Below are 15,675 nucleotides of genomic sequence, written 5' to 3'. Positions count from 1 at the left end.
GTTGACCTGTTTGTTCACTTTTTCCATGACAATTGCAATAGTGGTCTTGGTGTAACAGTAAACTCATTAAACGTATTACCTTTCATTTTGGATTATAATATTTTGGAAATTAATAGTGTCGCTCGCAAATTGATATGACCCAGTATGTCGACAATTAACCAACTTCGTGGCGAGCTCCGAAACATTAAATAACATTTCCTTCTTGGGTCTGTTATTAATCTATTAAGTCTATTATTTCGACTCCCATCAGCTTTTCTAAAATTAAACTTTATCTGTCTTTCAATCTTGACTGCTTTGATCAAAAGGGAATTTTTTACTTAAGCTTGGATATTATGTCTCTTACCCAAGAGATAAACAGTGGCTGGCTGGCTTCAATGCCATTGGCTTTGAATAGAATTTGAAAGCATTCAAAACATTATTCTTATTTCAATTGATTAGACAATTGAAAAGTTTTGTTCCCGTTGCATGAAGTTGCATGCATCGCAACTTTAATAGCATCAATAAAAATGGTTAGTCAGCCAAGCTTTCTAATTCCAGTTTGACTCTCTAATTAGCTTGATAGAATTGCAATTTTGTAATCTGTTTGGTACGTTAGCGGTACTGTGCTGTTGCCCAGAATTGGATTGTTACGATATGCGTCGGTGTTAGCCTTCTCGTAATAAAGGACCACTGATCAGCGTCTTATCCAGTATAACAAAAGTTGCTATTGCCTCCTAATCGATATACATCACTGATTATCCACTTGTGCAATGCATAGTCTGCTAATCAGCCAAACAGCCTTAAAAACATTATATGCATCCACTAAAAATTTTCAGATTAACTAAGAACTCGTTAGGTAACTGTGCTGCACAGTTAGAATTACTTTGAAACAAGAGTCTTAAGTTGTTTTTTAATTTACAAAACCTTGAAAATTGGCTGTTTTGATGTATCTGTTAACTATCATGCTTTCATGATTCACCTTACCATTAACATCCGTCCAATATTATGGTTTGTTTCTTATATAGATATTTGTATCATTTATTATTCCTTTGCAGCCTAATTACCTGATCTCCAATGTGGCCTTATCGCTTTCTTAATATCTTGCTGGTTACGCTCTAATCTAGGCCATGTTCTCCAAGAATGACCCTGAGGCAAGTATCTGATCGTTCAATGCCGTAAACTACTTTGTGGGATCAGAGGTCGAAGGTTATCATTACGACGCCAGATATAGTCTCCCTGATTGACAATGTGTGGTAAGTAAAGAATTCTTTGGTTTAATCTGCTTGTCTTTGCTCTGTTACTATATATCCTACTTCAATCCAGCAGGTAACCTGTACTTTCTCATAACTGTGTCATTCACAACTGCAATTCAGAACTTTGAATGACGACTTCCCGCCAATCACTGATATCACTACATAGTCGAGCTACAGATGCAGAACCTGACAGAGCCTTTCTTTGTACACCGCACATTTGCGTTTAAACCTATTTCTCGCCATGTGTTTGGTGAATCGTCTGGGTTTAGGCCGCTTCAGATACATCTTCGAAACTATTAGATACATTCTTAGCTACTCATTCTCAAAAAAGGATACTAGAAGCCTTAATGAATAAACCGTAGCATCTACACTTGTAGACAACCTAGATGATACATCACCGTCTAGCGTTTCGTTGCTTGCAACCTCTAATCAAGAATGACACGCTCATACTTCGGGAGGGCACAACCGATGAAAATTATACCCTTCGCGCGCATCCATAATTCATCTGACAAAGAGGTCTGTATTTTGTAAAATCCAGGTGACATAGATTCGAACAGCAAATTTGATCCGAGTCAGAAGGTTTGTCACTGACACACTGGTTTTAGAGAAAAAGAGGGAGTCTTTTTTCCTTTTTCTCAGCTAGGCGCTACTCCGCTTCTCTGCTTGGTTTTTATTTACGCGCTCGAAACTTTGTGGCTCTGGTACCAAGGTGGCTCAACAAGTTCTACCCAGCTTTCAGCACGGGAGTTGTTTTATGAAACGTTAACTGTTAGACAAACAAACATGAACATGTGTGTATGTGTATTGTACCAAAAAAATTTTAAATGCGAGTCAATACGTTCTTAAATAAAAAATGGATAAATATAATGATTGAATGGGGTGAAAGGGGGATCAAAGTAGCTTCTGAATTCTTTTCGCTTTAGTCAGAGCAAACAAATAAGAAACAATCTTAAAAGGTGCATTCCAAGATGCATTCCATGTAGAAAATCCCGAAGTATTTTCGATGCGGAGTTATGGTTTTTAGTGTGCTGTTGGCGTGGAATAAGCATCTGCCGGCCTGCTGTGTACACTGAATTTTTTTATCGAGGCGTTGCGTAAAGCTCTTTCTGTGACTGTTTATGTGTTTTTCTGCATCATCCTCAACGATTCCCATTGTAAAAATATACTTGCTTGGAATTATGAGGGTGGGACGACGACATTTCTGCATCTATCCTAATGCATTTGAACCTTGGCGTACATCTGGCCTATTATTGACGTACCTCCGGCGTTAGGATACTCTTGACATTCCTCAAGGCTCCTGTCTTAGTCCACTCCTGTTTATAATCTAACTGAATGATCTAATGATCTTCAAAACACAATCACTCAGAACCATCGTTGATGAAGGTTTGAACTGGGATTTCCCCTGATATCTTTGCTTTCAAACTACATAACAAGAAACTGCAAGGACATCCAAATTCCAAGATATAACCTTGAATATGTGAAAAAGGCTTCCACCATTCAGCGTTTACTGCGTGGAACAGCATTCCAATTTCAATCAGGGAACTGCCAACCCTCCCGCAGTTCAAAAGAAAATTGAAATCATGTTTCAAGCGCTGGAATTAAATCAAAACACGATTTCCTGGAAGCGCAGCAAATAGACCCAAAAAATTCATTGTACTTAGATTGTCGATTCAATTTCCTTAGTTTTTAGTTTTTAGTTTTTTAGTATATAAATTATATAAAATATGAGTAAGTATAATATGAATATGGATTACATGATGTTCACCCTGGTTGATAGACTACTACTTGTCTGTCCTATGGCTCATGAATGAGTCTTGCAATAAATGAACTTTTCTTCGTCTCCATTTACATATTATTCGCATTTATAAAAATTTACTATCAACGACAGCTATAAAAATCTTTAGAATAGAAATAAGAACATGTATGATAATCTTCAGTATTAGCAACAATACCACTGCAGCATCATTTAAGCATAGATTATTGCTCAACGTTTCCATAGTTTGTAATGGTCTGGAAAAACTAAGCATAAACTGATTTAATTATTGTAATTACTAATAAACATAACACAATTACCCTTGCAATTACCTATAAAACTTACTATTCTACCAGTCTGTCAGAAAATGCTGTTCTCTGTGTGGCATTTTATAACTGTCCTGTGCTATATAAACCAAAGCATAGCATAAGTACCTGCAAAAATTGATTTTGCCAAAGATCGCCTTCCTAGGGCCAACATTTGTCTAGAGAAAGGCTCGGGACTCCCCGCCCTCATCCTTATCAAATACTTTACCCTTTTATATCAAAGTTACATTTTTCCAAAATGCCTTAGGCCCTGGAGGCAGTAAAATTAATATTTAGAAACTAGTGCATGCATCGTGGCTGATCTGGCGTTTGACCTGCAAAGATATACGGAAAAGAGGTAAGACACAAAATGAATGGAACTTCTTTCTTTATATACCACACCTTTCTTCATCTACCATAATATTTAGAGCAAGGTAAAACACAGCAAGGATTAATCAGACGATTCGGCTCGTGTTTACAGTCATTTGTGGTGTGATTGCGGCTTTTGGTTTACAAACAAAAATTGCTTCCTTTTTATTAAGACCTCGCTCTCCCTTCTTTGACTTTCCTTATATTTGACCCAGATTGTTGAAAATGACTTGTTTACTTACAAATCATCAATTCGGTTAACACTGCCATTTTTATTAAATTTAGCCCACTATTTCTATGAATAATATTTTTAGGTTTTAATTTTGCAAAGGACCTGCCTTCAAAACAGCTCACCATGGGAACGATTTGATCTTTGCGTTTTTTGTACGATCAGCAAAGGTCAGCTTGGCTGTAGATTTTCCTGAGATAGAAAAACCGACAGTCATCCTGTTATCTTAAGAGAGCTTTTCTGACAAAATTGTGTTCGTGAAGAAGGGCCTATTCTGCTAGAAGATTAGATAAAAGTCACTTGTTGTGCAAACATCGTGTTCATCCACAAGAAATATGATGTACTGTTTACTTTCTATAATATATACTTGCCAGGCATCACCAAGATAAATTTGTTATAACAGCATGTATTTTTGCCAATAATTTACCCCCTTCCCCCCCCCCTACATGCATCTTTTTTAAGTATAAAACGGTTTTGTGCAGTGATAAACTTCAAAGCTTTGCAGTGATAAAACTGTTTATAGACATGGCAGGCAAAATTTACGCATTTTTCACAAACTTCAAACTCGGATCACCTGAATATATCTAGTAAAAAACAAACGGCGTGATTAACAAAGAATTCCAAAATGCCCTACCCTAAAAGCTCTAATTTTAATCACAGTGTTCAGTGACAAATCGCCTTTTAAATGAAGCATGCATACTTTGCCTATATGCTTTTTGCTTTTGGACCGAGAATGCTATCATGGAAAAATAAGATTCTTGCAAATGCTCAGAAACACCATTTACGTTACTTTTTTCAATGAGAGCACGACCTACTACAAGCAAAGCGGTATTTTTTCAGGCAAACTGTAATAAACGCTTGTGGTTATGTTTGCGGCATGGAATGCAAAGGAAAAATGTCCACTATTTTCCTTGAACGCTCTTCCCTTTGATGTGATTAACAAAATTCAGCCTGTTTAATTTCTAAAGAACAACTTTCTTCGCCGACAAAAAGGAAGGTCAGATTAAAGAGTTTTGAAACATTTTGCTTACAAAATATTTTGAGACTGAGAGTGAGCACAAAACTGTGCAAACAACTCTCCATGGGAACAAATTTTTTTTCAAAGGAAGCAATTATAAGTAGCATTTATAACTTATTAAGGACTTTTCAAACAACCAAACAAACTAGGAATCGATGGATTTTCGGAAAGCCTTTTTACTTCTCTTTCTATCTTAACAGCTTCAGCCAGCCTTAGATTTGTAGGACGTTAAGAGAGTTAGGAAAAAAGCTCAGGCTTCAAAATCTGTCAAAGCCTGCGCTATTCGTTCAACTTTATGGAGATATTGATACTCAAAAATGAAGGGAATTTTAAGAAATTTAACGCTAGATCCTAGTTTCATTTTTTAAAGATATCAATGTTTAACTGCTATTTTTCCCGGCAAAATTTTGAAACACCTTGCTAGTATCTATTGGAAAAAAATATCAAATACAACATCGGCTTAAAACTCACGTGCAAAGCAAAGACGCAAAGAAACTATCTGTAATTTCATGCTAAAATCAAATTTGGATATAGGCTAGATATATTAAAGATAACAGACCATAGCATTTTAAAGCCAAAAGCCTGCTTGTGATTTTTTTCGCTTTTTATATCAACCAAAATTTATGCTGAAAAGATGCATGCCGAACTTATCATGGAAAATTTGGTCGAGAAGTCAACGTCTGTCATAGACGGAGAATCCGGGGACATCAAGGACACAGTGGAGACACAGGGGGGACACAGGGGAGACGCAGGGGGTCAAAGGAGGCAAATGTGACAAATGGGGGCATGTGAGGGCACGTAGGAGCACATGAAAGCACATGGGAGCACATGGGGCACGTGCTCCTCACTTTTCAGAAACTGTGGTAAAGGACAGAGTTGCAGCCAAACGACCCCCTTTTGGCTAAATGTGCCCCCATCCCCACTTTTGAAACGCTTTCTACGTCTATGACGTTGGCTGGTTGGTTATTATGGTCTTGTGTCGTTCGGATAACGCTGTTACCTTTCTTCGACCGTAGTTTTAAAGCAAAACACCTCTATGTGATTACAACCAGGAAAAGGAATCTATATTCCAGTCTCTAATCTGTGTGGCAAGATTGAACAAAATCCCCAAATCTAAGTCTTTTAGATTTTTTAATCTAGTTTGAGTCGCCGGCGCCAGAAATATCATTAATTTAAGTCGAATGAAAATAACTACAAATTTGCAGTTTTCAAGGCATTTGCTGAGAATCAAGATATGGCAAAAATTTCGCAATAGATGATAGATAGCGGTGAGAAGTTACTTGAGACAGTTGGTCAATTCTACCGTGACGCCTTGGTGTTTGAGGGCCTTTATTACTGACCTCCTATCAATGACTAGACACCAACAGGAGACTCATTGAGGAAAGCTATAACTCATTTTTTGATAAGAAAAATGGTCCACAGCCTCAAGAAACGAAAGGAGATCCATCCATTGGGCAGCGCTAAGGAATGTCGTGTCTTGATCCTGGTCTTAGGAGATAGTTAAGATTTCATCATACTAAGAGACAAAATAGTGACTAATAACTACTGAAGCGGGTGCCAGGTTTCAAAAGAATTTCAGATACTGAAATATACGGAAGCTTGCGTGAAAAATACTTCAGCTGATAAATTAAGGTTATTTATAAAAATTGATAGTATAGAACATATATTATGTTATATCATAGTATAGAACATATTATAAATGGTATTATGGGTCAAGTATGCGAATTTCTATTTTGACACGGTTCGCATCGATGCAATTTTTGCTATTCATTTATTTTACAGTAGCAGGGTATATAGAGAAAATTTTACCTTTTTGTAGCAATTTTATAATCTTACATTACAAAAGTTTATTATTTATGAAGTGCTCTGCAGAGCCATTTGTTGAATTTGAACGACAACAACATTAACTAGAACATGCATGACATCAATTTAATCTAAATAGCTTTTGAGACTCAAACTCATTTTTCCTTCCCAAAGCTTGAAATGCTTCACCCTCCTCTTGTTTCTCAGATTCTTATAATCTTTTTTTCCTTCAAAACTAAAACCAACCAACTTGATATTACCCCCCCCCCTCCCTTTCTTTTTAGCCTCTCTCTCCCTTCCCTTGCTAGGGCTTTGCTATATAATTGAAACTTATAACAAACAATGAAATATTATATGGTCAAGAAATGATTATTTCTACGAGTCTGCTGCTTAATTGTAAACTCTCACCTTGGTCAGAATAAAATCAAGAGAAACTTGTGGAAGATGGTAATATCGTTGAGAGTAGGAGCAAAGCATACATCGATTGCCAGTAATGATGTCATCAACGTGCCAAAAAGTCAAGGCTAATTATCTTCCCTTGTTTCGACTGTAGGAAGCAAGCCGTTCAATTTGTATTGAGCCCACTTTCTAACTTTTCATCATTTTACGGTTCATTAATATTGATCGTGAGAGGACACTTAGTACTAATTGACTTATTGATTTGAATTCTATAACCTCGCATTTTCTTCAATGCAGCAATGTTGCCTCAGGATTTTCATATGAAACACACTTATTATTACGTCATGAAAACAATCGAATTTGAATAACTCTCCACTCTTCTCTGACCTGAAAATTGGAAAGCTTAATAGTCACTTGATCTTTTAAAGAATTTGTAAACAAAACTGCCCCAAGTGTGTAACCATTTTCACAATTTCGATTCGATTCTTGATAGAGAACAGCATCCATATCATTTGATAGACTCTAAATCAGTCCATTGCTTCCGTCAGGAACCCAAGGCTTTTCAGAGTAACCATGGGCTTAGACCTTTGTCTTGATTCAAAAGATTTTCTATCATTATCAATATTCATAATCTGAGACATTAAATCATAAATCTGCTGTTTAATTCAAACAAAGTGTGCTTTCTGATCGTAGCTTAATTATTGATCAAGTTTCTCATTATAAGTATTTCCCTGTTTGGTGATATCAACCCCGTTCTTACTTAAAGCTATCTAGTTGTTCATTTCTACACTGTTACATTCTATGTTAATTTCTACAAGAACCAATTGATGTCTTCTGGCAAATGGCCTAAATTAACCACTAGACATGTAGATGTAAAATTAACATGATGAAGTAGAGTAGAAACCAGCATAAAAGGAGCTAGGTTTTTTCTGGCAGTCTGAATAGGTTCTCAATTAACAGGCTGCTATTCTAAATTCCAGTCTAAAAGGTTCTTAACAAGGTTCTTATATACGTACATGCCTTGCACACATAAACAATGTTTTTCACCGCAAGAATTCTAACGGACACACCAAAACCAGCTTTGTTTTTCATGTTACGTTTCAAGCAGTCAAATGGATTTGTCTTGTTAGATTGTCCAAATAAAATGCAACCTACCAAAATCTGAATTAACTCTAAGCTGGTTTAATTTGCCGGTGTGAAAAGGGTGTAAAAAACCACTCTAAAAACCCTTTTTACTTATATATATATATATATATATGAACCTTTTCAAATTTCAGCCTGTTGGGGGTTCCTAATTATGGGGTTTAGAAAATTAAATGTTAGCCTCAAGGTTCTTATTACAAACAGGTTCTTTTATGCAGGGTTCTTTTATGCGGGTTTCTACTGTATGGGTTTTAGCTAGTATAGAGTTCTAAAGTGATGACGTCACAAAAATATTTTTTAGAATTTTTTAATTTGGATCCCATAACCTAAAAGAGCAACATAAAATACCTCTAAATGTGCAAAATCAGGCAAGTGTATTACGAAATGGCAGAGATATGGCCACATGTTTATTGGTTCTCTCCCCATCAAACCTCTGTATTTCGGTCTCTGATTCGTTAACAAACTTTAAATCTTTCATTAGCCATATCTCAACCGATTTTAGACATATTTGGCCAATTTTGCGTATTTGAAAGTATTTCATGGTGATCTTTTACGCTTTGTGGTTAAAATTCAAAAATTCTAAAAATAGGTTTTCGATGGCGTCACACTTTAGAACCCTATTGTAAGTGAGCATTACGAACTTAGCACAGCTATTATTGGTTATACTCCTCTGTACGGCTAAATATTCATCAATTATGGATTTGGCTTTAAGAGCTTTCACAAGTCTCCTCATCTTGACATTCTTAGAGCTAACAACAAAGGAAAGGCAGTGGATCGTTCTCGTGTTCTAAATTTTTGCTTTTCTGCCTAAGTTTGCATTTCATGCTGGATTTCAGCTCTTTCATGTTGTTTTGCAGTTATTGTAATGCCACTAATACTCTTTAAATCTGCTTCTTGGTTTCTTTATATAAATGCATATTTGAAACGGTGTTCAAGTCAAAAAAAAGTTAATCAGAAATTCAAAATTAAAAACACGAAACTAGCGTTGATAATTTGGTTTACAAACGCCCACGTGTTCTATTTTTATATTTTCCTTTTTTGAGTTATTTTGCATTCCATGTTGGGTTTTTTTTAATTAAAATGTAATGTACTGTACAAAAGTAATTAAAATGTACTTTCTGACTATCATACTTTACTAACTATCAAAGTAATGAAGAGTTGATGTCCTTTAATTCAGATTTGTGGTTCTCTTAAGTTCTCATTTAAGAGATTAAACAATAAATCCCTTGTCCTTTTGATTTAATGAGTCCCGAACAGAGAGATAACTGAACATAAAAGAAGTGGCTCGAAGTATAAATCCGGCTAGCCTCCTTAGATTTGTTCTTGCCATCCTTATCATTAACGTTAAAAACTCATTCATTCACAGCACCTCAGTAGAAGCAAGCACCTTAGCTTCGATTTTCTGCAATTGAATAACTAAAATAACTGTGCAACATCTCTTGTGTTCTCAGTTTAAATTCATACCATCTGTAAGGATGAATCTTTTCATGGAACAACCTGAAGGCTTGAGACGAAGACTAATAGGGCTAGGCTGCTGTACCAGGGTACATTAGGTAAATAGATCTGCCTACACTCATTTTTTTGTAACAAACAAAGGTCGATGTTGAGTTATCCAGTTTCCTAATGTTCTGGAAATTTCAATACTCGTTGTTTCTAAAGAGTTTCTTAATTATGATATCGAGAATGATGTTATGAAATGTTCGTGACCTTTTTTATCGCGTCAAGATATTCCCTTCCGTTCTGATGCAGTATTTAGATGTGGGAAGTATATTTTTATCCCTCGTGTCTTAAGTTCTAGACCAGGGCAATCATGTTCTTGGATTTTAAAAAATTTCGTTGTTCTCAGTTTTATCACGATTAAATAGTGACTTATTTTTTTGCTTCGAGTACTGAAGTTTTCCAAATTTTTTCTGAAAGTCTAGTACTCGTTTCTTATAGCCAGTTTTTGTTATAGAAAAAGTGAGTGTAATTCTTGTATTCCCCTTAAATCAAAAACCCTGCTAACGAATTTCTAATCGTGAAACATCAAACAGACATTTATTGTAGAACGTGCCATCTCAACATTCTTAGATCGATACAAATTTATCCTCTGTTTGGTATTTATCCTCTGTTGGCCATGATGCTCCACCGGACTCTAGTCACCACCGATGGTTACCATGGAATCTGTTATTGGTTACCATGGAATCTGATCTCAAGTTTAATTTGTACAAGCATGTTGTTGAATTGAAGAATATTCTTTATTCCCCAGTTCCGTCCTGTGCAAATATTTAATTTCGGTTGCTTCTCATAAGATGACTCTTTTCCAAGTAAATGATAACTATTCGAAGTATTAAAAAAACCTGTGTTGAAAGTAATCTAAGCCGAAAGAATTCGATTTCATTCAAGACAAACTCTTTGTTCATGGAGCGTTTCGATATCCCTTTATTTCTTTGTCATTAATATCTTGGTATCTCATTTTTACAGATTAGGCGGTTACAGAAGATCCATCACTGACCGACACTAAGCCACAAAACATTACATAACATGAGACGGCTATGTTAGAAAACCCTGAGTGGGTTCGAGGCTGCATAGCTGCGGCCAGCTATCTGTGAACCTCATTTCCGTTCCGGAAAGTTTTTTGTATGCGATTACAAGCTGGAAGAATGTATCTAATAGGCCCAGTCTAATGACATTAATTAAATTTGATAGATACCTGACAGAGGGTAATAAGGGAACAGCCTGCAAGGATTAAACTATAATTTTGGAGATACTGATTTAATTTTAAAAACTAGACTAATATCTAATATCAGCAATGAGTTTAATAAGTCATCTGTAAGAAAGCAAAATGGCTCTTGAATTAAAAGTGTATGCTATTTCCTAATTCCTATAACTATAAAATACACCAAAAACCTGTCAAAAAGTGGTTGCCAATCTATCAACGCCATTTGAAACACGCCCTCTATTATTTCTATGTATCCAATTAGTGCATTTTTCCTTTCTTTTAATTGGTATTCAATTTCTAGCCAGCATTTAATGGTATATTTTGATGGATAATCTTACCAAAGGAAGCATATCTGATATATCAAATGGTCCACAAAATGCTAACTAGTGGAGCTAGCTGATCCATCTCAGGTATGCATAAGCTGCGCAATAATTCATGTCTGCTAGATTACTTCAAGATATGGAATAAGTTACCAGAGCAGGATTGACTGATAATGACGAATAGCATTTACTCACATTATAATGGGCTTAAGACTATATGAATGTCATGTTCCATCATTATCCACAAAAAACTGTTCAAACATGTGTTACATGTCCCCCAGTAGGTGCAAGGTCAGTATACTATCCCCGTAATTATACTCAAATCAGGCAATTAAAATTACCTCTTTTCTATCATTCCGCCATAAGATCTTTGCATATTTGATAAGTGACAAAACTTGGCACCCCCCCCCCCCCCTCTTTTACTGAGCCACTGACACTTTTTGAATAATATCGTTATCGTTGATCAATAATGTTTTCGTCAAATCACACCACTAAGCAAAGCACATTTCACTTGTATAGAGAACAACTTGGTTGATATGAATGAAGAACTTTGAAATGCTCAGCATCAAAATGGTGTTTAAAAGAATAGCATGAAATTTAACAGCTAGTTCAGAATGACTTTAAACAAAAAAGAGTCTTAAAACTGTTTAACTACAACCGCCATGCATTATAAACACCAAACTCACAATCAAATGTACCTTCAAATTTTTGCATTACTTGAAATTTCAATGAAATACCTGATGCTAGTTAATGCTTGTCTCAGTTAATATAATTCCGTTAAGCAATTTAATCTTCTTCTTGCAAGAAAAACATCGAATAAATTATACAATGCTAAATGATTACATAACACAAATTAACTTTTTTCCCTTCTATATGAAAGGGCAAACACGGAATATTTTGCAAGTTTCCATTTCAATCGTAGAGAGCAGCGAATGAACAAGCGTTGTGATGCACAGAGGGGCAAATCTTTTCTTGGAAAAATCGTACACCTTCGTGAAAATCCTATTGTTTTATCTGAAAATCGCTGAAAATCCTTCTTTTTCGTTGAAATCTGATACACTATATGCAAGTGGGAAATTCACCAAGGCGATGCACTACTTGAGCTCTCCACAAACAAATCTTTCTGGATCCTTCCCTAAGTTTTAAGAGGGGGGGGGAGGGGGGATTGTTTAAATGATGTATCTAATGTGATTTTTTCCTTCAATTAAATTAATTTTTCATATGAAAGATGGTACTTTGTTCTTCCTTCAGATAAGGTATGTGTTTGTCCTTCAACTGAAAAATTTAACGCTTACTTTACTTGACAAGTCACTCACCCAACGTTTTACTATATTCTTTAGACCTTCTATATTTAGATGCATTTTATAATACTCTTCCAGCAAATTAGAACTCCTTTAGAGTTCATGACATAACATAAGAAGCAGGTACCTTTTGAACCAAGTCAAAATTAATCATTGGCCATATCTCGAACAATTTTCAACAAATGTAGCTACTTTTGCACATTTAGAGGTAATTCCTAATGCGCTAAAAATATTGTGTAACAAGTTGTTGATGATGTCACACTTGGGCACTTAATTTGATTAGCATCCTGAAACAGGTTTAAAGTGCATCATGTGTTGAATATATATATTCAGTAAAGGCAAATCAATTACACATAGCTTTGTGTTTTTCGCTTATTTGCTCTTGTCAAGCATTCGCATTTCCTTTAGGTTAAAGAGATTATGGCAGAAGATTTTATGCTTAAATGGTGTTAGAATGGTGACAAGAAAAAACCTTAGCAAAGGCACTTAAGCCTCTGACAAAGTGCACTTCTAATACCCCTTCTAATACCTCTTCTCCGTTTAACTCGCCTCTGGCCAGGGCGCTATGTCCTACTAACGCTTCACTGTTTGTAACCTCCTCTTCATTTGCTCTTTAATGTATACCGTGAATTAACTTTTTTCACTGCCTTGATAACTGGAGTTACCTTCTGACTTCTGATAGCATCCGTCGCCCATCAAGCAGGAAAAACGACCGGACTTCTTCAGCATTATTAGTTTGTTGAGTATACGGCGAGGCATAGGAAGGGACTTGAGGGAGGCGCCACGACCCTAGCTTTTGATAGGACCGATCTGTATTTTGTCTTAATTCGATAAGAAAGTCTCGTATTTTATGTGATGTGATTCTATGATATTGCAACTGCCTTTTTGTAACCAAATCCTATTCGTTGGCGCTCGCAATTAGTAAAATTGGCGTTCCTTGCTGATAAAAGAGTGTTTACTTACTTTAAAAAGGGTGTGGCTTATATTTGAACCTTCCCCTTCAAACCAACAGCCTAGTGATTGCCGCCGCCACTGTTTTCAGTGTTTGATATTATCTTTCTATTTACTGCATACGATTGGAATATACCCTTATTATTAACCGTAATCCTTCATCTCCATCCTACTGTTTAATTATTTAGCCTTTTCCACGCTACGACAACTACTTTGACAGTTTTAATCATAATTGCATTTCCAGAATTAACGTCCTTTATTAAATAATACTTTGAAAGCGTAGAACATTCCAAACCTATCTCACGAACTAGATTACTGTAAACCTTCGCAAAGAACATACCCTTCCTCAGCCTGTCGATGTTACTTGTTTATGCAACAGAGAGCACGAAAGCTTATCTGGGTTAGTTAGAATTTGTGACTGAAGAGGAATAGTTAGCAATGGCGTAACGTACTAAAGTTGCCTTTTGTACTAAAGCCAAGGGTATCCAATTTCTAGGGGCCCCAAAAACGGTTTTTGCTATTTTATATTTAAGTTGGTGTTTTTGTTCAAAGCACCCCAAGCCCGTATGATATACCAGTCTGAGTGAGGGGGAAGTCTGTTGGTTACCATTTTATGCTTTGTCTATATTGTTTACCAAATGCTTTTAACTTGTGGGCCCCGAACTGAACATCACTTAGAGCCCCCGGCTACCTCTGTTATGCAACTGATGGTCTTTCACCGATTCTCTGAGGCTCTGGCACCCAGGGTAAGATAAGATCATCCGAGCACCCTAGCCCCTGTTATGGTGGAATTTAGCTGCAGTTATATTATTTGTGGATCTTTGTTCAATGTATTTGTTGCCATCGAAAGGTCTACTTTCGTGAAATCTGGGCTGTGTTAATCTTTCATTCACCAAAAAAAGGGGCATGGCCTCACTGAATCTCGTTCCGTGTTGCAGCCCTGACCCTTTCTTACATTGTTGCATGCTTTGCGAATAATACGTTGGGGTATCGACAAATGTCACTGGAACTTGAAATGAAACATTTGCTTATAAAAAGATTCGATAAATAGTTAAGCAGGAATAACTAACTATACTTAACTCATACGTAAAAGCTACATTGATCTTTCCTTTGGTGAGGCTCTAGAGCGGAAAAAGTTATTAAATATATTAAATACAAGATTTACAGAATAGCTAATTGATAAGTGGGAGGTCTATGCTCCCTGATCCCTGCTTACTTATATGCTGCCTCCTGATTTACAGTAATCAAATTATCAGTATGTTACGGTGCAGTAAGGTTTTTAAAGCATACTTTTGTCCCAGTCCCCCCGGACAACAGTTGCCAAGTCTCTTGTACTCTTTCCCCTAGCGGGGTATCATGTTCCCACATATCTTTTTCGTGCGTGCGTCAATGGCTATTAAGCATTCTTCGACCTTCTCAGAACTTGTGTCCTTCCTTACAAAAGAAATCCTTGACAGTTTCAGGATTGTCAGGGCAGAAAAGGAATTATTCTGAATCCCTTAATCGCCAAGTTCTGAAATTTGAGGCAATTGTTGTTGCATTACAGCCACAATGTTATTATGGAATTCTGATCGACAGCTTAGCTTGACTGGTCTTAGCTTTAGTGTTCCTCACTTAAGATTAAAGAAATTTACTTTGTCTTTGTCGAAGTCCCTGTCTTGTGAGGCAGCCTTTGAATCGTTGTCTCAAGGATAAGGACCGCGAGGTCACCTAAGCTTTTAGCAAACTTGTTCCTTTGCTGAAAATGCCAGCATTATTTTCTTGCATTTGTATTTAATCTGGTAGCTGCTTAATCTCGATGCGTAGTTTGCTTTGGATGCTGACAAGGTGTCCTGGAATAACCTCGCATTGCCAATGGTCTTGACCTTGGTCAAACAAAATCCACACACATAGAAATACATAGACTTATTGTCAATGACCTGATTCTCCTCTCATGAGATGACATCAAAAATTATTGCAAAGTTACTCAAATACTTCACACTTTCACTCTTCTTTTACACTCTTACACTTAACCTAAGATTGTAACCACTCTCCCTCACCCTCAACCTTAAGAAACTGCTCGAAAATTCTCCTTTTCAAGATGGGGTCGAAATAATTCTTTTCAAATTGACGATGAAAAGTTCTCATTTTGACTCATTAGGAGTTAAATTT

The 15,675-nt window shown here is 36.3% G+C and overlaps 1 protein-coding gene across 6 annotated transcripts in view; it reads left to right on the top strand.

Annotated features, from left to right (window-relative positions):
* LOC135686453 (UPF0462 protein C4orf33 homolog) overlaps positions 1–15,675 on the top strand; it is an 85,823-nt gene that overhangs the window by 26,498 nt on the left and 43,650 nt on the right. For 4 of the 6 annotated variants that reach the window (XM_089109004.1, XM_065202684.2, XM_065202683.2 and 1 more), the window contains one exon: positions 1,035–1,232. The gene's annotated coding sequence lies outside the window, so the exon portion shown is untranslated. The remainder of the gene's footprint in view (positions 1–1,034; positions 1,233–15,675) is intronic. The other 2 variants (XM_089109003.1, XM_089109002.1) reach the window with 1 other exon arrangement.

Source organism: Rhopilema esculentum, chromosome 6 (genome assembly GCF_057945365.1).
Source record: "Rhopilema esculentum isolate cy_ngs chromosome 6, ASM5794536v1, whole genome shotgun sequence".
Classification (NCBI taxonomy): domain Eukaryota; kingdom Metazoa; phylum Cnidaria; class Scyphozoa; order Rhizostomeae; family Rhizostomatidae; genus Rhopilema; species Rhopilema esculentum.
Note: the sequence above shows the minus strand (reverse complement) of the source record. Positions and strands in the feature narration are given on the sequence as shown.